The sequence below is a fragment of the Talpa europaea genome (assembly GCF_964194135.1).
Source record: "Talpa europaea genome assembly, chromosome: 2".
Taxonomy (NCBI): domain Eukaryota; kingdom Metazoa; phylum Chordata; class Mammalia; order Eulipotyphla; family Talpidae; genus Talpa; species Talpa europaea.
The window spans coordinates 123081377-123103246 of record NC_140068.1 but is presented as its reverse complement, the minus strand read 5'-3'; positions in this window follow the sequence as shown (position 1 = coordinate 123103246).

Below are 21870 nucleotides of genomic sequence, written 5' to 3'. Positions count from 1 at the left end.
GTTGGTATTAGTCACTCGCCTAGGGACTGGCAGTTGTGTGGGCAGATGCTTAGCGTGTCCTCTCACCACTGCCTTTACCACACGCACTCTAAGGTGAAACTCTCCGGCTGTGGTCTCTCGCCATAAGCCACATAGTACATCCACCCCCAGGATGTACTCCAGGACGGGCAACACATATACTTTATACTCTTTTGGGGGGTAATGGCCCAATCCCCAGAGATAGTCTCACTGCTGTCACCTTGACACTCTGGCCTCCATAGCCATCAATACAAGTAGACCTGTGAAATCTTTCTGGATTTCCATAGAGCAGAGTACATTCTGCTCCTGTGTCTACCAGAGCTAAAACCCTTTGCATGTTAGTTGGGGACCAGTGGATGGCAAGCTCCACATGTGGCCTCCGGTCCCCGCCCGTCCCCTGTGGACGGGTTCCTTGGCCCTCACCCTATTTGAAAGCGATCAGGCCTCACCCGAGGATAGGGTTGGCAGCAAGTGTCTTCCAGGCGCAGGACATGTGCCTGAGGCCTGGAGCTTCCAGGCTCCCTCTGAGCAGCAGTCCTTCTCATGGGCGTGAACCTCTGGTCTTCTTGCAGATGCTGCCATAATTCCAACAAATATAGATTGGGCTGTGCGTGTATTTTAGTGCTATCTACACCTGCTCTCACTAAATCTGTCCACATTTGGTTATGGGTGACTTTAATAAATTCTGTGGTGCCAAGAAGATTCCTTTCCCTCCTTGGCATTCCTTTTGACTTTTCAACAACTACCCATATTCCCTCCTGAGTTTGAGAGCGCCAGTTCTCAACTTCGCCCAAGCTGGCTATCACTGTTGTGACGTCGTGTAGCTGACGACTCACATGGGGTGCTACAACTGCCATGAGGGATCCAAATGAGGATGAGGGGACATTTTTTAATACCAAGTCTCTCATCCCTGCTGTGAAATGCTCATCATCAGGACCACGGGAATTCACATTAAACATGGCCTGCTGCATCCCCAATTCCCGAAGGACCTGTACCAGCTCGGCGTACGTCTGCCATCCACTTACTGTGTCCGGCACGTCTCCTGCATCAGCCAGACTGTCCGTATGGCAGCTATTATCCATTCCCGGAGGGTGTGGTCGCCCTGGCCATACTGCTGGCTGTTCTGTAGCCTCTGTCGCAAGGATGGGTGTAAACCATGGAGGCCAGTCTCTCCATCACTTGTGCCGTGCAAATGATCCCATCCAGCCCCAGGCCCCACAAATGTAGCAGCCAGGCTGCCAAGGGTTCCCCTGGTTTCTGGTGGAAACTGTTTGTCCAAGTCCACCAGTTCCGCCTGGGTGTATGGTTGATAGGAAGTAAATTCTGTCATTTGTGGTGGTCCAGCAGCCTGACCACCCACCTGGGGCCATGGGTGGCTGCCGCTTTATTTCTGAGTCGCCACTCGGCGGGCCCAGAGCATGGGACCAGCCTCCACCTCCTCTCCAGAGGAGTCCGGCATCTCAGGGGTCGCAGGTTGGTTTGCCATTGCTGGTTGTGACTCGGGCAAAGGGGCAGCCTCCCTCTCCTCCTGTCCTGAGGAGGGGTCTGGCATCTCTGGAGTCATGGGTTGGTTTCCCACCACCAGCTGCGATTCGGGCAAAGGGCCAGCCTCCCTCTCCTTCCTTTCTGAGCTGGAGTCTGGCATCTCCAGAATGGTGGGTTGGTTTCTCTGAACTTCTTCCTCCAGAATCCTCAAACATTGTAGTTTTCGCATCTTTTCCCGCATCTCATCCCATACTCGCTGGACTCTAGATTGCTCTTTCTGCCTGGACTCAAGCAGAGCTGTGAGAAACACCCATCCCACTGCTCCTGCCACCTCGCGGGAACTGCATCTGTAACAGGGTGGTCCCCAGGAAAGGGGGAGGTTCCCTGCCCCACCCAAGGGAGGGTGGAGCTGAGCAGGAAGAGGAGAAGCTGAAGAAGAGACTGAGGAAGGAAGCAGGATGGAGCAAGGAGACCTGGAGGAGGCGCATGGAGCCTAGAGACATGTGTAGAAACTGTGCTTGTCTTTTGGTCGTGGACTGGGTAACACAGATGTGGGTGAGACCCGTGGGGAGGTGACAATGGCAGCTTTTATCTTGATGTTGATTTTGCTCTTTTCCTTCCGGGCTTGTTCAGTTGTTTGTGACCCTTTTCTGTGGGTCCCCACTGGAAGATGCTTTAGACTTGTAGCAGGCTTTGGGGCCTTGTTCTGGGCCAATCCCATTTGGATGGACTTTTACCCACGAGGGGACGGGTAACTCTGGATGTTTCATTTAGAAACTAGACTCTTTGCCTTCCCTGTATTGTTTCCTAGTTTTATTAAAGTTCCTTCCCATTAAAGTCTCCTATGTTTTGTGTTGATGCGGCGGATGGCAGAACCCATGTAGAATAGGCAGGTTTGCGGGGTTTGGGCTGCCCCTCTCCCTGTCCTATAACACATCCACTCAGGGTTTCTTCTATTTCATACAGGGCCTGTTCCAATTGCCCTGGGGATCCATCTACCTCTGGCCATTCCTGGAGAGGTGCCCACAGGGCGAGGAGGTTGGCCACCGAGTACCATCTGCTCGTGGCTGGCCACCTGGCAACCCCTCCCCAGGTTCCAAAGGGTTTCGTCTGCGTAGAGCCGTCCTGCTTTGAACCATCCTGCCGTCTACGCTAGTTGTAGTGCAACCAACCCATCCCGGGTAGGTTTATGAACAGATCTAGCACCCACATGCTCTTCATCGCTGTTTGTAGTCACCGTCCTCCTCGTATGGGGTGGAACTGGGTGATCTCCCGTGCTTGTCAAAATTAACTGCCTTGGAGACAGGCTGCTGCTTGGAGCCTGGCTAAGAGGCAGCGAGCCCTGCCCCTGCGACCCGCATCAGTGTCAGTCTGGGATTCCCAGCCAGGCTCCTGGCGGGGACCTGCTTCAGGGCCTGGGGCATGGTTGTGTCAGTGAAGTGGCCTGATCTGGGTGGCCTTGAGCAGACTGAAAAACACGTTCTCTTTGATTAGAGGTCAGGGTGGAAGAGAGGATAACGTGTAGTCATGACACCGAAGGTTATAGGTGTAACCTTAGGTGTAACCTTGGGTAAGATAACGAAATTCTTTGGTGTAGGTAGTGGGGTCCTTAGTGAAACAGCTGAGATGCTTTTCAATCTGGGAGAGATCAGACAGAGGGAAAGGATCGTGGACTCCACCTGCTCCTTCAGTCCCCGCAACCTCCCTAAGGGGACAAAGAGGACGACTGTGAGAGCAGGTGTGGTAGCTGGGAGGTGGAAGCGGGGGCAGGCCTGGGGAGCTGAAGGAGGTGAAGACTGAACATCTAGAGGACAAGAGAACGCAGAAGAGGAGAGGGCGAAGAGGGAGAGGAGAATGGAGACTTGGAAAGTACAACTGGTTTGCAGGAGGGAGAGATGGGAGGGCATGAGAAAGGGACACCTGGACTGGATGGGCTTCCCCAAATCAGAACCAGGAGCAATGGGGGTCGGCTGGTGTAGGCCCGCGGTTTATGGAACAGTCGACCAGGATGGGGGTGAGGAGAGGAGCCAGGTAACCAGGGGTGAGGGCCTCCTAGGAAGGAGGGTCAGGCAGGTGACTCACCCCAAGGATCAAGGCCGGTGGTGGATGTGAGGCGTCTGCCATGGAGAGGAGAGGTCCCAGGGACGGGAAGGCGGCCCCAGCGCCAGGGGACACAGCCTTCCAGGTTTCGGGCACCAAGATGAAAGGTTTGGCGCGGTAAAGAAAAGGGGAGCCAGGCTAAACTTTCTCAAAGGAAGGGACATTCATTGTGCCCCCAGGCGAGCTTTGCTGATTCAAGGTGGGGTGTCCCTGAAGTCACGCCCGTCGTGGGGGGAGATGTCATTTCATAGGGTGAGGAGAGGTTAGGCAGGAAAATTGGGTTGGCAGGGGGGAACAGGTTTAGGTGGAACAAAGTTGTTTTTTCGTGGAGCCGAGTTGTTTTCCCCTGCTTATGGCTTCAGTTTCAGTTTGATGGAATCAGGGGTACTGGTGTCAGGGCCATCTTGTTGTTTGTATGTGGGCTTCCCCATTCCTGGCCCCTGCATCGACCTTTCATACCAGCCTTTTGTTGATAGGAAAAGGGGCGACGGTTCTTTCTTTGGCTACTTCCTGCTGGACGGGGGCGAAGACCGGGGTGGGGGCTCAGGCCTGGTTATGAGAAGGTCTTTGCAGGGACAGGAGGACATGGGTGGAGGAGTTGGTTAAAGGTGCTACGGGGCGGATCTTGGATCCCGTGTTGGATGAAATGCAGTAAGCATGGGGCAAAAAGAAAAAAATAAGGTTAGGTTCAGAGGCCCTGTGAGTGCTAATACTTTGCCTGAGGCTGCGCTGATCTGGAATTTCCAGGTATAGACAGAAGAACAGGAAGTGGCTTGAAGTGATGGGATTAGAAACAGTGGGTCTCTGCTCTGTAGGCTGAGTGGAACCTGGACCAGGGGAGCAGTGATGCGTGCCCGAGTTGGGCCCAGCACTTGCATACATACTGCTTGAGTAGGTCCTGGAGCCGATGTGGAGAATTAACATCTACAGATTGGCCCAGTGTGGGTTTTAAGGCCTGTCTAGCGAGACGAGCAGCTGCCGCAAGTGCGTGCAGGCAGGGCTGCCATCCTCTTACAGTGGGATCCCTTTGTTTAGGGAAATAAGTAACTGGTCGCTGGACAGCCCAGGTTGGCCCAGAACCCCTAGAGCAATGCCCTGTTGCTCATCTGTCAATAACAGGAATGGCTTTCCCGGGTCTGGGAGAGCGAAGGCTCATCTCAGAGAGCTTTGCGTGGATAAAGCAGAGAAAACAGGGTGTAGAAACAAAGAAAAGCATCATCATAATCACTGGGCCTACTAGGGGCAGGATCCATGGCAGTAAGGGAGAGCTGGTCCACATTTGGATGTCCTGGCCCCAGCTTCGGCTGACGAAGTATCGATCAGAGGGGACTTTGCTGGTCAGATGAGCAAGTCCATGAAAGTGTTGGAGGAGGGGGGACACCTGAGTACACATGATTTCTCACCAAAATCTCTCTCAGACCTTCAACACTTTCTTTTGCTTTCTTTCTTTCTTATGCCATTTCATTTTACCCATCTTGAACACCATCTAAACAATGATGAAAAACACAAATTTAAGGTAGACAGCCCCTGTAGCTTTTCGTTCCTGGACCCAGTGATTTACTTGACAGAGACTGGTGTCCAAAGCCCGCATCTGTTGGGCGATATTAACGTTTCCAATTTGGCTAAGGTCACCCTGCAGGGTTTGAATACAGGGAGGAGGAGGGGTGGGTGGCCTTCTGGAGAGGATTTTTAAAAGGGGAAATACCAGCTGGGCTGACACTGTGTAAGAATCCCAAGCTGCAAAAATTTGAGGTGACAATGCTCACTGTGGGACTGAGTTTGGTCACAGCCTAGGGCTTCCTGGTGTAGGAAGATGTGCAGATTTTCCAGCTGAGCAGGTCGTGTGGAGTAAGGTTGGTCTGTGCATAAACTCTGTCCACCTTGAAGAGTCCTGTTTGGATTCTAATATACTGGTCCCCGAGTCTTTCTTAAGGGGAGCTAGAGACCTTCTCTATCTGCTCCTTACAATCTGCACGTTTTACCACCTGGACCCAAGCCTTTGCAAGAGCTCCTGCATCCTCTATGCCATCCCTGTGCCCAGGATAGAGCAGCAGGTCTCTCCCAGCAAGGGGGCAGTATGGTCCTCAGGGAACTGAGCCTATGATGGGGGAGAGAGGCCCAGGGTTTCCTGCCTCTGGCCCTGGGGCCACCCACACAGCCTCATACCCCTCCTGGGCCCTGTACCTGCTCAGCTCTCCCCAGCCCCTCCACACCCCACCACTCACCCACTCTGCTCCCCTCCAGGTGTTTCACCAGTTCCGTGGCCCTCCTGGCCCTTCACCTGCTCTGCTCAGGGACATCAGTTTTGCCCAGATTTCTGTGCTGCAGTCCCATGGGTCTCATGCTGCTCCTGGCTCCTGTGACTGGGCCCAATCCCTGAGCCTCTCCAGAGCCTCAACCTTCCCTGGTGTACTCCTGTTCCCCATGGCCACTTTGTGCTTTGGGGTGGGGAGGCTTTTGTCTGGTGTGGTGCTATTTTTAGTCTTTGTTGCTCTGCAATTCGAATGTTGCACAGCAGCAACAAAATTCTAGGATAATATCTAATACCCTGTCTCTGGCCCTGATGATTGCTGAAGGGGCCACTGCACTGGAAGGCCAGCCACGTCTTGGGGGAGGTCTTAGGGGGGTGCTAGAGGCCTGTGGAGCTGGACAGATCGTGCTGGCCCTGCTTTCCTGGTCCCTCTCCAGCTGGGGGCCTGTCTCAGTGGTGCTGCCGTGCTCCCCAGTGTCCTCCAGCTGGAGGACTGACACCAAGGTGCTACTGTGCTCCCTGGTGTCCTCCTGCTGGGGTCTGGCCACAGAGGTGCTGGTGTCCCCCCAGGCGTCCTCCAGTACCGGGCCTAGCGCAGAGGGTCTGCCCTTCGGGGCATCATCTAACAGGCGGCCTGGCCCTGCGGCGGTGGTGTGCTTCTGGGCGTCCTCCAGCTCAGGGACTCCTGCGGAGATGACCCTGGTGCCCGGGGTGGCATCCTTTGCCCTCTTTTGGACTTCCTGCTTTCGCAGGATACCCGGCCTTGGGGTATTCCCCGAAACCTCAGGCTGCGGGAGGCTGTCCTTGGAATCGGGGTCACCGGGCTCCCGGAAGGTGACGAGCTTTGGCACCTGGAAAGTGACGCGCCTGGGCCGCTCCTGGCCCTCCTCCTCATAGTCCTCCTCCCCCGCCTGCTTCCTGGAGCGGAGGATCAGGTAGGTGGCCATGACCTTGTCGTACTTGTTAGCGTCAATGGCCTCCCGAATTTCCTGCCTCTGGTAGCCCAGGCGCTCCATACCTTTGATTATGGCCGGGTCCTGGGGGCTGAGGGACGGCTCGCTGAAGGGCAGGAGTCCCTCAGTGTTTTCTGCTAGCCAGGCGTGCTGCCGGATGCTCTCCAGGGTGCTGCGCCTCCAGGGGTCTGGTGCCAGCATTTTGGCCAGTAGGTCCTGGCATTGCTCCGTGAGATAGTCGGGCAGCTGGACCCGCCTGCCCACGACGCGCACCCTGATCGCCCAGAGGTTTGGGCCCCTGAAGGGCAGTGTGCCGGTCACCATTTTATAGAACACGACGCCCAGGCTCCACACGTCCACCTTGGGGCCATTGTAGCGCTGGCCAAGGTAGACCTCGGGGGCCCTGTATTCTGGGCGACAGCAGCACCTGCTCAGCGCCCGGTTGAAGGCCTGGACGCTGAGCCCAAAGTCCACCAGCTTGACTTTCCCCTCTCGGGTCAGCAGAATGTTCTCAGGCCTCACATCCCTGTGCGCGATGCCTTTGGCATGGCAGTAGCTGAGGGCCGCGAGGATCTGCCGAAAGAGCGGGCGAGCCTCGCGCTCGCCCAGGCGCCCACGCCTGTCCAGGAAGTCCTGCAGGTCCTCCCCCTGCACGTACTCCATGACCAGCTGCAGCTCCGGCCGGTGTCCACCACCTGGAAGAGCTCCACGATGTTCGGGTGGTGAAGGGCCTTCATGCACCCCATCTCGCGGGCCAGGAGGCGGAGGTCGGGCACCTCGGACTTGCGGACGCCCCTGATGAGCACCTTCGTGCCCGTGAGCGCATGCAGCGCCAGCGTCACCTTGGCGTGGGAACCCCGCCCCAGCTCCCGCAGCACCAGGTAGCTTTGCCCTTGCCGTCCCTGGGACATAGCGCCTGTGCGCTTGACTACGCTGACCACCCTCACCAGCCCTGACTATAAGCAAATACAAAAAAAAAAAAAAAAAAAAAAACAAGGAAAATAAGGTAAAAAACAAAGAAAGAAAAATAAAATAACTAAAATAAATAGCCTAAACAAATAATTAAATAAATAAACCGATAAATAAAACAAAAGAGAACCAAAACAGGCTCTCACTATCTCTCACGTCGTCCGGAGTGCACAGGTCACTGTCCAAAGCTTCCCGGCTCCTGAGGACACAGGCGCAGTCCGGGCGGGCCTGATGCAGGCGGTGCCGGTGCCGTCACAAGGGCTCTTTGTGGCGTCAGAGCCACAGGCCACAGCCATTGGCAGAGGGAACCGCCAGCGGTTTCTCAGCCTTAACGAAAAAGCTGCCGCTTAACGACAACCCTTGGAATGCCCGAGAGGCCCTTTCATCGGTCCCGAGCAATCCCGTCCTGGGTTTTGGCTTTTCCAGGCGTCCCCATCCTGGCCCTGCCTTGTGCGGATGCTTTACGGTCGCGCTCACACTGTGGGGAGAACAGCAAACAGGGGGCGCAGGCGGTTGGGCGCGCGCTGGGGAGCTGTCCACAGCCTCTGCCGCGCCCGCGAGGGCCCACGTGGCGCGCAGACCCCTCCTGCCCCGCCCGCTGCTCCCCTCAGCAGTGGATTTCAGTCAGTCTGTCTGTTCTGTTCCAGGCTGTCTCTGGGGAATCCTCTCACCCTCCCGCGCATCTGGCCTGCACCCCGGTGCTTGCATAAATAAAATACATCTTTAAGAAAATTAAAAAAAAAAAATAAAGGCACAGTTACTGCTGTTGCAATGAACTAGTAAGGTTTAAATTCTAAAATTTTCAAGAGGTAATTTCAGGAATCTTTTTCAGCCTGTCTTTCTTTTTGGGGGGGCTGTAATTGTGTCATGCAGTCAGTTTAGTAGAAAAATAACATTAAATAATAATACTATATGCACAAAAGTTCCTTTGAGAAGGAATATACTAACAAATCCAATAGGTCATAACAGTACCAGTGTGCTTCAAACTAAACAAAAATGTTAGGATTCAGAATACTTTGTTTTTTAGGTTGCTTTTAACACTTCAACCAAAATAAAGTGATTTAATAGTGATAAATATCAGGAAGTATAAGTATCATTGGTTTAATTCTATGTATATTACATATATCAATATGTGCACTTACATATATATTAATATCTGAGGAAGGAGATTTAGAGAGGCTAATTACTTTTTCCAAGGTTACCTATATATGATATTCACTCAAAAGAAACAATGACTAATTATTGAGAAACTACACTGTACTTTTGTAGAATTGATAGTGTTCTAGTGATCAAGATATAGAGAGATTGTTGTGATAAAACTGACTTTTCAGTGGCAGGGAATAAAAGCAATATAAATAAGTTTTAAAATATCCAACAGAGAAATAACAAATGGTGATAGGATCTGTACAAAGGATCGAAACAAACCAATTGAATTTTCAATGCCATTTAGGATAACATCAAAATATGAAACCCATCAAGATATTTTTAATAAAATGTATGTATCTGTAAAGCTATGAAAACATTATTCTTTCATGGAAATTATAAGACTTCAATAAATGACAATATGAACTCTATTGACAGACCAGGATGCATACAGCAAAGTTTGGGAGAAAGCACAATTGCAGAGGGGAGCACAGAGAGGCAGAAAGGACTGAATCACCCTGCAGTAAGAAAAAGCAGGTCAGTGTTTCATGTGGACAAAGGATAAGGAATTGTGAGACAAGGTCAAAGATATTCACAGAAACTAGTCACTCAGAACTTCCTAATTCAGGGGGATGGCCTGAACTTCATGCTAATTGTGAAAATGGAGAGAGGTGTTGGCGAGTGGAGTGAATTGAATAATTTGTGTTTGAGGAAAATCTCTTTGCATTGGGGAAACTAGATTGTAGGAGAACAAGATGCAACAGGGAAAACAACAGAGAAACTTGCAGTAGACAAAGAGAGAGGTGTGGGTCAGAATGGTACTTTGCTTAGGATGTTAGCTAATAGGGCTGCTTTGGATGGATATAGAAAGTGAGGGAAAGACAGAAATTAAAGATGCTGCCAAACTTTCTATCCTGAGCAACTTGGTAGATGTAATTGCTATTTGCTTTTTTTTTTTTTTTAAAGATTTATGTATTTATTTATACAAGACCTGGGTACAGTCAGAAGTGGGGGAGGGTAAGAGAATTCACCAGAGCCAGAGCAGAGAACAGAATAGGCAGAGTGACAAAATACACTGCTGAGGGGAGCAGCGGGCACAACAGGAGAGTTCTGTGGTGCCATGTGAGACTCTCGCCGGTGGCCAGGGATCGAACCGGCACTGCAGAGTCTGCGGGCAGCTTCGCAACCTAGCACTCAACCGCTGCGCCACCAGGGGAGGCCCATGCTTTTTTTTTTTTAAGTTTTATTTTTATTTGCTGAATTCAGAGAACAAAGAGTAGAGGTTTGGGTAGATGGAAGATTGGTGTAGTTGAAGAGGTTAGGTTCCATCTTCTTTTATAAGAAATCACACCACTCTATCTAACAAAGATTATTGATATAGAATGTTGTGGGGAAGAATCAAGGTGGAGGCCCTGTTGCAGGGTGAAAGAGTTCACCAGATACAGATGGGAAATACCAGGTGAATTTATTGAAATAGACTGCTAAAAGAAGCAGAGGGCGAAACAGGAAGGGTGGACTGCTCAGAGTTTGGGTCCCAAGTCTCTACGCTTTAGAACCATTGATTGGTTAGGGTGACTAGTCTTGGGTGTGTCCTGACTGATGATCTGAATCAGCATAGAGGATCATCAGTTCTGGGCCTCACTAGCTTAATGTCCATGTTTCCATGGCAGTTCCATCCACTCCCTTTATCATTCCAGCCTCCCAAACTTGCCTCTGGCCAAGGAGTGGGGGCTTGGTTTTCAAATTCTTAACGATACCTTGACAGACCAGAGGTGCAGGGGTGAAAAATTTCACCAGAGGCAGACTGGAGAACAGAAAAGGCACATTTGTTCAAATACACTGCTAAGAGAAGCAGCTAGGGAGACAGGAAAGATCTGCAAGTGAAGAAAGATTTTGGGCTCCCTTTTATAAATAGTTTTGTCAGTTTTGCTTTGGGGAGTTAGTTTTGGGCTGGTTAGTACAGGGGTGTCTGATCCTGGGGGCTTGATCTTTGACCCAGAATGTGTCCTGGCCTTGCCTCCACATTCCTGGTCAAAGGGATCCATCTTACAGATTGGGACCCAGAGCCGCCTTATCCGTTCTCTCTGTGTTCAAGCCTCCCAAACCTTCCTGCTGGGCAAGGGGTAGGGGCTTAATTTTAACCTTATTTAACACTACCCCACCATTTGGTTTCTGTTTTTCTGCCACAGTGGATAATTTCCTATATGCGATTTACATTCCATCTTCTTGGTCTTCACCTGTCTGCATCCATTAAATTTGGAAGTCTCTACTGACAGAAACAATCCAAAGCATGCACTTTATGACTTAACACTCTTATATCAATGAATGTCAAGTAAATTACCAAAAAGGGAACCCCAAATCCCCAAAGGCTAAACACGGAAGCAATTCTACATTTTCTTAAGAGAGCATTTCTGACAATTAAGTTGTAAGTTATGGTACAATCAAAAGAGCAAAAGAGGGTTGAATTGGGTTGCTTTATTTTTTTATTACTCATTCCCTGTCAAAACCATGTTTAATTACCAAATATTAAAACATGAGCCCATCAAATCAGCAAAAATAGTATAAATTCTGGAAAAAGGAAAGAAAATACTGTGATTTCCAGAGAAAGGATCATGTTGTCACTCCTGCAGTATACATCTGGCCCAACACGGGTGTCAGGGTGTCATTCCATAAGGTTAAAAACTAAGCTCTCACTCTTACCCCACAGTCATGTTTGAGAGACTTGAGCAGAGAAGGGCATCAATAAGGCTGCCACGGGAACTGGGCCGCTAGACTGACCACCATGGCAGATAAACCAGCCCAACTCCAGGAATGCAGAGGCAGGGCCTGCACATGTGTCTGTGTCAAGGGTCTGCACCCAAGAGCAGACACCCCAGCCGATAACCCGTGCAAACTGGCTCCCCAAGTAAGAAACCCTATGGAACCCTAGTGTAAAAGTCTCAAATCCTTCACACACAGCTGTATAGCTCCCTCTTGCCCCCTGTTCCCTTGCAGGGTATTTCAATAAATCCTCCTTTTCTGTTCTCTACTCCATCTCTGCCGCACTCTTACACCCCCATACCTCACGCCTCCCCCAGCTATGGTTCCACCACAAAGACTGCTTAATAATGTTTGTTCCACTTAATGAACTATCCAATCATCGCTTATATCACTGACCCTGAATTATTATTATTTCTGATATAAATGTTATTAACAGCATTAGCAAGCTAATATTGATGGGGCAATCAAAGATAAATTCACTGATTTTCAAACTCTAAAAAGTTCCTTTATTTTCTGTAGATTCAGAGACCTGCTAAGGGAAGAAGAACACAGGCTCAGATCTCTTTCTTCACCCTCCCTATGCCAGAGAAGCTGGGCGTGAATGTTTACAAATCATGACTGTAGAACAAGGATTGACAAATTTCTCTCTCCTCAAAGAATAAATATTTCAAACTTTATTTACCATATATTGTAGTTCCTTTTGCAACTACTAAAATCTGCACTACAGCAAGGAGATAGCCAAGGACAATTAACAAATGAATGTGGCTGGTTTTTCATTGTATTTACAAGGTTGAATTTAGCCTGAGGTGTCATTTTCTTGTTCTAAGGAAATCATTTCCCTTTTCTCCACAATTTTACATCTTTGGGTTTGCTCCATGAATTTTGAAGTGGCTGGAATTTAGGATGACTTAGGAAATTTGCATCAAAATGTGAGTCTTTGAGCAACCCTCATCCATCTTGGAGATTCTGACTCCCATGTATTATAGCAAAAACTGTAAAGAACACACAGCAATCAGAATAAATGTCCTCTGAAATTAAGACCTTGAAATGTCCCTTCATAGGCCATCAGTTGATTCCATTGTTTTTAAAAATTAACTGCTGAGGGAGAAAAAATTTAAAAAAGGAAAAGTATGAGGATTGCATCTAAGAGAGCAAGTCAAAATATCTCAGAATAGCTTTTACTTTTTTACATATATATACAAATGGAGCTTCGGAATTATCACAAATTTCATGAGCTCTAATAAACATCTTTGTGTTTCACTTCATTTTCTTTTAATTTTTACTGAAGTTCCACTGGTTTGTACCATTATATAGGGATAGGTTTTGGTGTACATTGAAAATTAACATTTGAATAAACAGTTTCTATTCTTCACCATACAAGAACTCCTTTACCCAAATTCCTCAGCCCCTTTTCCTGTTTCCCTCTGGCAGCAAATATTTGGTTCTTACAAACTAAGATGTTGTTTTTGGTTTGTTTTGTTTGTTCTTTTGTTTTGTTTCTTTATCATCTATATAGGAGTGAAATTGTAACAGGGTGGTCCCCAGGAAAGGGGAGGTTCCAGGTTCCCACCCCACCCAAGGGAGGGTGGAGCTGAGCAGGGAGAGAAGAAGCTGCAGAGGAAACTGAGGAAGGAAGCAGGATGGAGCCAGAAGGAGACCCAGAGGAGGCACATGGAGCAGAGAGACGCGTGAAGAAACCACGCTTGCCTTTTGGTCGTGGACTGGGTGACACAGATGTGGGCGAGAGACCCATGGGGAGGTGGCAATGGCGGTTTTTGTCTTGCTTTTGATAATTTACTCTTTTCCTTCCAGACTTGTCTGGTGGTTTCTGATCCTTTTCTATGGGTCCCCACTGGAAGATGCCTTAGACCTGTGGCAGGCTTTGGGACCTTATTCTGGGCCAATCCCTTTTGGATGGACTTTTACCAACAAGGGGACTGGTAACATTGGATACTTTATTTAGAAACTATAGAGACACACTGCAGGGGGAGGGGGTGTGGGGTGGGGGGAGGGAGGGAGGGCAGGGAGAGGAAGGACTAGAGTCAAAATAAGGGGGGGGTGCAATTGTATTGGGAATATAACCAAAATGAAAATGCATACATTGTGCCAAGAGGAAAAATGATGTAAGAATTATATAAAATAAAATATTTAAAAAAAAAGAAACTGTAGTCTCTGCCTTTCCTGTATTGTTTCCTAATTGTATTGAAGTTCCTTCCCAGTAAAGTCTCATATGTTTGTGGTGATGCGGTGGACGGCAGAACCCATTTAGAACAGGTAGGTTTGTGGTGTCTGGGCTGCTCCTCTCATTGCCCTGTAACAAAATGATATGGTGCTTTTATTATCCCTCTGACTTATTTTAGATAGCAAAATATAAATACTCTAGGTCAATCCATGTTGTTGCAAACGGCAGGATTTCATCTTCTTTATAGCTGAGTAGTCTCCCACTGTATATATATATGATATATATATATATCATATATGTCACTTTTTTTTATTTTATCATCTATCAGTGGGCTCTGAGTTTGTTTCTCTGTCTTGAGTGTTGTGAATAATGTTATGATGAACATGGTGTTCCATATATCTCTTTGAATTTAAGTTTGTATATTTTTGTGGTAAAGCTTGACAACTAAAGAGAAGTCAGCTAGCTGGGTCATGTGATATTTATTTTCTTAATTTTGTTGAGGGATTGCTACACTATTTCCATGATTAGAACAGTTTAAATTTGTAACAACAATCTACAAAGAATTTTTTCTCTCCACAACTTTACCATCACTTGTTTCTTGTCTATTTTGATAATAACCCTCTTAACAGATAGGAGATGATCGCTCATTTTGCTTCTGATTTGCTTTCTGAATAGGAGAGGAGGAACCACGTTCATGTGCCTGCTGCCATCTCTGTCTCCTGTGGACAAGGCTCTCTTCAACATCTCTGTCCACTTTTCAATGGGGACATTTGTTCTTTTGGTGATGAGTTTAATGAGTTCTTTATAAAATTTCTATATTAAGCCCTTGTCTGACATATGTAAGTATTTTCTCCAAATCATTAGCTTTTTTAATGGTGGTTTCTTTCACTCTATAGAAACCTTTTAGTTTAATATTGTCCCATTTGTTTATATTTGCTTTTGTTTCCTTTGCCAATGTAATCCGATTGACAAAAGTCATCTCTAAGGCTGATTAAGGAACTGTGTCATTTTTGTTTTTCTGTGTATTTTGTGATTTCAGAACTTATATCCATGTCTTTACTCCACTGTTGGTGGAAATGAAGACTGTTTCCTTTCCTAGAAAAGTAGGATAGGTATTTCTGAAAACACTAAAAATAGTTCTACCTGATGATCCAGCAATCCCATTCTTAGATATCTCTCTGAAGTATACAAAAACACTAATATGAAGGGATATGTGCACTCCTATGTTCATTGTAATAGTATTTTCAATACCAAAGTGTTAGAAGCAACCTAAGGGTCCAACAATAGATGAGTTGGTTACAAAAATATGGCGTACAATACACAAATACTACTCAGCTACTAAAAAAACCCCACCGGATTAAATCTTCCTCTTTGCAATAATATCGATGGTACCAGAAGAGACTATGACTCACAGAATTAGCTAGAAGAAAGATAATACCAGGGAGAGTAAATGGTTTGTCCACAGATCCAAAACTATAGCCTAACTTGAAAATAAAACAAAAATCTCTTACTTAGAGAGACCAATTTTCCATCAACTACTTAAAAATTTATGGGCACACAAAAATAGATGACTGGATCAAGAAGATGTGGTACATATATACCATGGAATATTACTCAGCATTCAAAAAAGATAAACACATGCAATTTGCAGCAACATGGATGGCGCTGGAAGGGATCATGCTCAGCGAAATAAGCCAAAAAGAAAAAGAAAAATACCGGATGGTCTCACTCATAGCAGGAATCTAGAAAACTTAAATAAGGGACCAGGAAAATGAATATAAGAAAGTGAAAATCAAAATCAACAAAAAACTATGAACCAGAGACACTTTTAGGGGGGCGGGGGCGGGAGGGGAGGGATTGGGGTCAGAATGGGGGGGCTGCAATTGTATGGGGAATATAACAATAAAATTTATTAAAAAAATAAATAAATAGATAAAATGCAAACAGTCCTCAGGAAAAAAAAAAAATTTATGGGCACAGAATGACCTGCATCTATTTCAAACATAGTGTTTTTCATTAGGCTGTTCTTTCATTGCAATCTGGTTCAGTATGCAAACTTGAAACTTAAAAAGGTAATGAAGGGCTATTTATTAAAAGAGATGGATAAAAGAGATCTGAAAAGCTTTATCCTTCAGGGCTACCATGTGAAACCCTGTCATTTGTTATTTTCCATTTTGTTATAATAAGAAGGAAAGGTTAAATATTTTCATATTAGTTTTTACTTTGACATTTTCCAAAAAGACTCTTCAATTTCAGAGTCACTTAAAAACCAGAAAAACTGTTCATATCAACCATGTAGTATATAGTCCTTACACATGCATACCAATTAATTTAAATCTAAAACTTGCCTGTGACATGATTCCTTGATCAGTAAAGATACATTCATTTTATAGTAAATTCTATATGGCCAATACTGCAGTGAGAAATTATTGGGAAAGGGGCCTCGCTGGTGGATTAGGGAGTAAGTCTCAGCTCTGTCACTGCTGTGGCCTGAGTTCAATTCCCCACGAGGGAGCTAAGCCACATAGGGTGCAGCAGCCTTCTCCTGCCATGCCTGCTGCTCCCTTGAGCAGTGTATTTCAGTACATCTGCCTGTTCTGCTCCCCACTCTCTCTGGTGAATCCTCTCAACCACTGCACCTCTGGTCTACTCCCCAGTTCTTCTATGCTTAAAAAAAATACATTGGAAAAAGGTGGCAGTCTTTGTTTGGAAAGTCTGCAAAGCAGATCAAGGAGAAAACGCTTTAATGAGAAACTATTTGAGAATAGTACAGAGCAATATGATGAAGGGATTAACATGGTAATTCCAACTAAAGCATAAACTAACTGAAGTATAAACATTTTGAGAATAAAGCAGTCAGCTAATTCTGTTACATTACATTCATTTATCAACTCTTAATCAACTTGCTTCAGTGTACTTCTGCTACATTGTCTAGTCCACAAATCACTATACAACAGAATACAACTTAAATATATGAAGGGAAACTCCATTATGGAAGTTTGTAGATGGCTCACAGCTATTCCATGCAAACACAGTTTGGGGAACCTCCCCTCAGGAAACCACAGAAAACAGGTCTTGGGCCCAAAGTCTCTACAAGGTTGGTGCCACAATATGCCCCCAGTGGGGCAGAGAAGTGTGCACCCGTGAGCCACAAATCCATGGTCCTCCTTGGAACCCAGGTCCAGGTTAGTTATTTAGGCTTGTGAAACAGGACTTGGGCCCTATTCCAAAATATGCAAGGGATCAAAACCATGGCAATACAACCATGCATTTCCATTACATTGTGAGTGCTCCTACATCAGGAAATAATCTCCTCTTTCCACCACCATAGAGAACACTTGATTTTCCTAGGGCTACAAGAATTAAGGAGTGATGTTTTACTATCTCGTCTATTTCTTTCTCTACCACTGTTCCCTATTGGAATGGCATTAAAATTAGACAAATCAGACTGGAAAGGAAGGAAAACAATGAAATAACTGCAGGGGACATAATTTGAGGAACATTTTCCAGGACATAATTTGAGGAAATTCAAGGATTTTCTATATTATTGATGCAGATGTTGGCTACATAGATCAACTGAGGAGCAAACATTTTCTTACCCATGACCTAGATGTGGTATAAACGGAATTAGGAATTTCCTCCATATCTGAGGATTGGAAAGCTGATAGTATACCAGAGACTATGATTCAACTAAGAGGCCCACATAGTAAGACCTCCGTAATGGATCATGGCTTTTAGCAGTAATGTAAGCAAAACACCCAAAAGCAATAATTAATATATATATGCGTGTGTTACACTAGTTTATAACACTGTATAAATTTTTGGAGTGCATCTTCACACCTATTAAGATGTGTAATTCCACACCACACACACCAACAGAGTTCTAATGAGCCTCCACTAACAGGCTTCCCCTAACACACCCCAACCCTCCAGGATCAGGTCCTCCTGCCAATTTGTGTCTGTGCAAGCATGGACTTCTTTCTTTTCATATGTGTGCGTGTGTGTGTGTGTGCCCTCACCCCACTAAAAGGAGGACTCTGGTGAAGTTTTTCTTAGAGGTGACCCAAGAACCCCCATCTGTGACCCCAACACCTCTCCCAAGGAAACAAGGAAAGTCTGAGAAACTGTCATCCAGGCAAACTGGATGGGATTATTGGGCATAAAATGGACATTAGCAAAACCGAATTAAAGTATGTTGTTTAGTTATTATGTCAACATTGCTGCATTAGTGGTAAAAAAAAAAAAAAATCTGTACTCATGTAGGATGTTAACAAAATGGAAGTGGTGGGGGATAAACAAGACCTGTACTGCATTTGCAACTTTTCTGTGAATAGAACGGTATTCTTTAAATGTTATTTTTTAAAATACTCTCAATATTTAATAGGTTATAGAAGGAAATTTTTTTTTTCCAGTTTTCCCAGGTATCAACATCCAGGGACTGGAGAGAGGGGTTCTGGGAGAAAAGCTGGAAACCTCACACACAGGGCAGGCTCCGGAGTCTCCTCTCCTCTGAGCCCTGCTGCTCAGACTCCTCACAGAGCATCTCACCCCAGGACACCGCCCTCCAGGACCCCCAACTCTGCCCACCTCAGCCCCCGCCCCGTCCTGGTGACTCCACCAGAATCCGGAGCAGCGCGGCAGCGCCCCCGTGTGGCCACAGGGCTGAGCACAGGAGCCCAGAGCTGCCCTTTCTCCTGCTCAGCCAGTCCCTCCCCAGGCTCTCTGCGCCCCCAGCGGCAGGACAGGGATCTGCTCACAAGGGGGCGCCCAAGTCCAGTGTCAGGTCAGAAGTCCCCAAATTTTCTTAGTCCTATGGACAAAGGACAAAAGCAGGTTTCCAGGTCATAACAGCTGATTCCCAGATTATGGGCTGATCCCCAAATATAGAGGTTCCTTCAGTCTCGGATGGATCCTTGGACTCCAGAGTCTCTGTACTTTGTTTCTGCTTCTGCTTCCAGGGAATTAACATTCAATTCTACCCAGGAGTCCAGGTCATCGCCCAAGAAAAGGACAAGGTTCCAGGATAACACCAAGACCCGTGGGCCGACCATCCATCCACGTCTTGCAGCAGGGGGAGCAGGAGTGATCAGAGCCGGGGAGAGACCCGGGGAGCTGGTGGTGGTGTGTGGTGGATCATTGGTGGAAGGGCCGCACGTAAGAGGAACAATAACTATAGAAAGATGACCCGCGCTGTAAGGAAATAAATAAACAAATATACATCTTTTAAAAATTTTCCATCCCTGAATGAGGGGAGGTTGAGGAGATCCCCCGGGCATGACTAGGAAGACGGGAGGATCCTGGAAATGGAGCAGAGGATGAAAATGGGGACTAGGGGATGGGGCCCAAAAGGAGTGGTGGGGGCACCAGGAAGGGTGGGACCAGGAAGGGGCAGCATCGGGGACACTGTGAGGGGAAGGTCTGTGTGGGTCACGCGGCTCTGGCTGGGGCTGGGAGAGTCTCTGTCTCCCCTGGTGGGACTGCAGAGGGGCTGGTGCTGTAACTGACCAGGGAATCACTTAAGTTCTGGGCCTTTCCTGTCCGTGCAGGGCTGGTGTGACTCAAATATGCACACTCAGGCTGATGAAGGAGAGAGAGGAGGAGAGGACAGATGGTTAGGAGGAGGCCCCCATTTCCTGAGCCACAACATCCTCCCCAACTCCCCAATGCTGGGATGCCAGGGAGATTCCTGGAATCAAGAGGAGGTGATTCAGGGAATCAAGAGGAGAAAGGCCTGTGCTGCCCTGGAGGGCCAGCCCTGGGGGCTGATTCTGGGGCTCCAAGGCCCCACTCCCAGCTAGCAGGTTAGAGTCAGCCTGGCTCACAGCTCCAGGCTGCTGACAGCCCCTCTGTGCCGTGACACTGAAGACACCACTCTGGGGATAGTATACAGAAAACAAAACAGCAAAATTAAATGGGAATCTAAAAACGGTAGAACTGATTTTTAAAAATCACATATTTTGAAGGACACTTCAGAGGACGTGGAATCCTTGTCTGACAGCTCATTGCAATCAGGACCTTGACCGTCACGTGAGCTACTCTGGCCTCCACTGTTTCTTGTGAGAAAACAGCCACTGATCACTTTATCGCCTGAATATTTTACTGGTTTGTACCAAATCTCTTCCTCCTTTGCACCTAAACCAAAGATCTGGCGTCTCCACAGTCTCTGAGGGGGAGGCAGCAGGAGGGGCCTCACTCAGAGGCTCCAGCTCTGGGTCCCACGAGGCTGCGATGGGGACGAGATGTTGGTGGATCTGAACGGCCGTGATCAGCGTGGAAGGACCTGCCTCAGAGCTCCTGCATGTGGCTCCTGGAGAAAACCCTCAGGTCCTTGTCCTGTGGGCGTCCCTTTAGCTGAGGGTCCACCGTGTGCAGGGAGTCACCCCAGAGAGGGACCAGGAAGGGAGCCCAGGCGGGAAGTCTCAGCCACTGTGAGCCTGACTCTGTGACGTGGCGCGTCCCTTCTGCTTCGGTCTCCTCACGAGGAAGAGCCAGCAAGTCAGACACACTCACGGGGGGAACTGTCTCCCCTCCTGTGTATCCCAGAACTGGTGGAAATTTGAAAACCAACACAGTAGACCTTCTGGACACTCATTATTTCCATTCTGTCCACATAAAAAATAAGCTGCCTCCCACCCAAGGCCCCTAAAGTCTCTCCCATCACAGAAGCAGCGTGACGTCAGCATCTCATTGCAGGACCCAGGACCACGCAGAGGAGGCGCCTTGAGAGCATCTGTGCAGTGAAGCCGTCTGTGCTCAGCAACTCGTGGGCTGAGACAGTTTCCTGCCCCACAAGCCCTCTATCAGTATACTGTGGAGGACAGACACAGGGCAACTTGTAGACCCATTTTTTCATGTTTTAAAAGCAAATTTATTGAGATATAACTTTTGGCCATTGAGTCATTTGTTGAAGGCTCAACTGTCATTTCCTTTTGGTAAGTGCAGAGCAGAGCAATCATCCCATACTCTACCTTGAGAACATCTCCATCACCACAACAACCTTGTTTCCTGAGCCTGGGCCCATGGGCACCACCCCCACCCTCCCCTCCCCAGCCCTGGGCAGCCAGAGCCCACTCTCTGCCTCTGGGGATGGGCCAAGGATCTTCTCTCTAAACACATCCCAGGCGACTCAGCTGACACAGACCTGCAGTGGACATTTGGGGTACCCTAACCCAATGCATGCTGGTGCCCAGGAACATACTCCACAGGGTGTTAAGGTCACAGAGAACCACATGACCCCACCCAGGAGGCCCTGCAGCCTGGGGTGTGAGGAGAGAAGGGCTGCAATAGCTGCCTCAGAGGGGGCCAAGGCAGAGCCAGGGAGGTTCCTTCCTCAGCAGGAAGGGAACATGGGAGCTGGGTCTTGAAAGCCAGATGTGGGCACAGGAACAGAAGTGGCTCAGGGAGCTGATGAAAGGCCGACTACATGACCTCAGCAGTGACTTTCTCCATGTGACCTTGGAGATTCCTCCCCAGCACTCTGTGAGCTGGGAAGTGATACTGTCCTGACACCCCTCCCCCACACCCTCTCAGAAACAAGGACATGGAGACTGAGGGGTTATGGCAGTGCCCAGCTCAGAACCCCAGCCACCTGGCTAATTTCTGGGCCTCTGGACCGACAGCATCCTCCAAACTGACCAGGGGACCAAGGAGGCAGTGAGCCTGGAGCCCTCACCACCCGCTCCAGACACCACACATTTCTTGGCTGGATTTGACTAAGGACAAAAGCGCAGTAGTAAGTCATCATGTCATCACCCTTCATGGATAGGAATTGAACACACCAAAGAACAAGACACAGAGTGACTGGTTGTACCAAAAACAAAACCCAACTTGATGCTGCCTCCAGGAGACAGGATCAAAACAGCCCCACTGCGGGAGACAGGAATAGGCCAGGATGCTTCAGGAGCTGCCCAGGGTGGGCAGTTCACACCCCCACTGCTGGAGAAGCCAAGACAGGATGAGGATCCTGCAGGCGTGACTGTATTCTTTTTTGATACTCTTCTTTTTTTTAT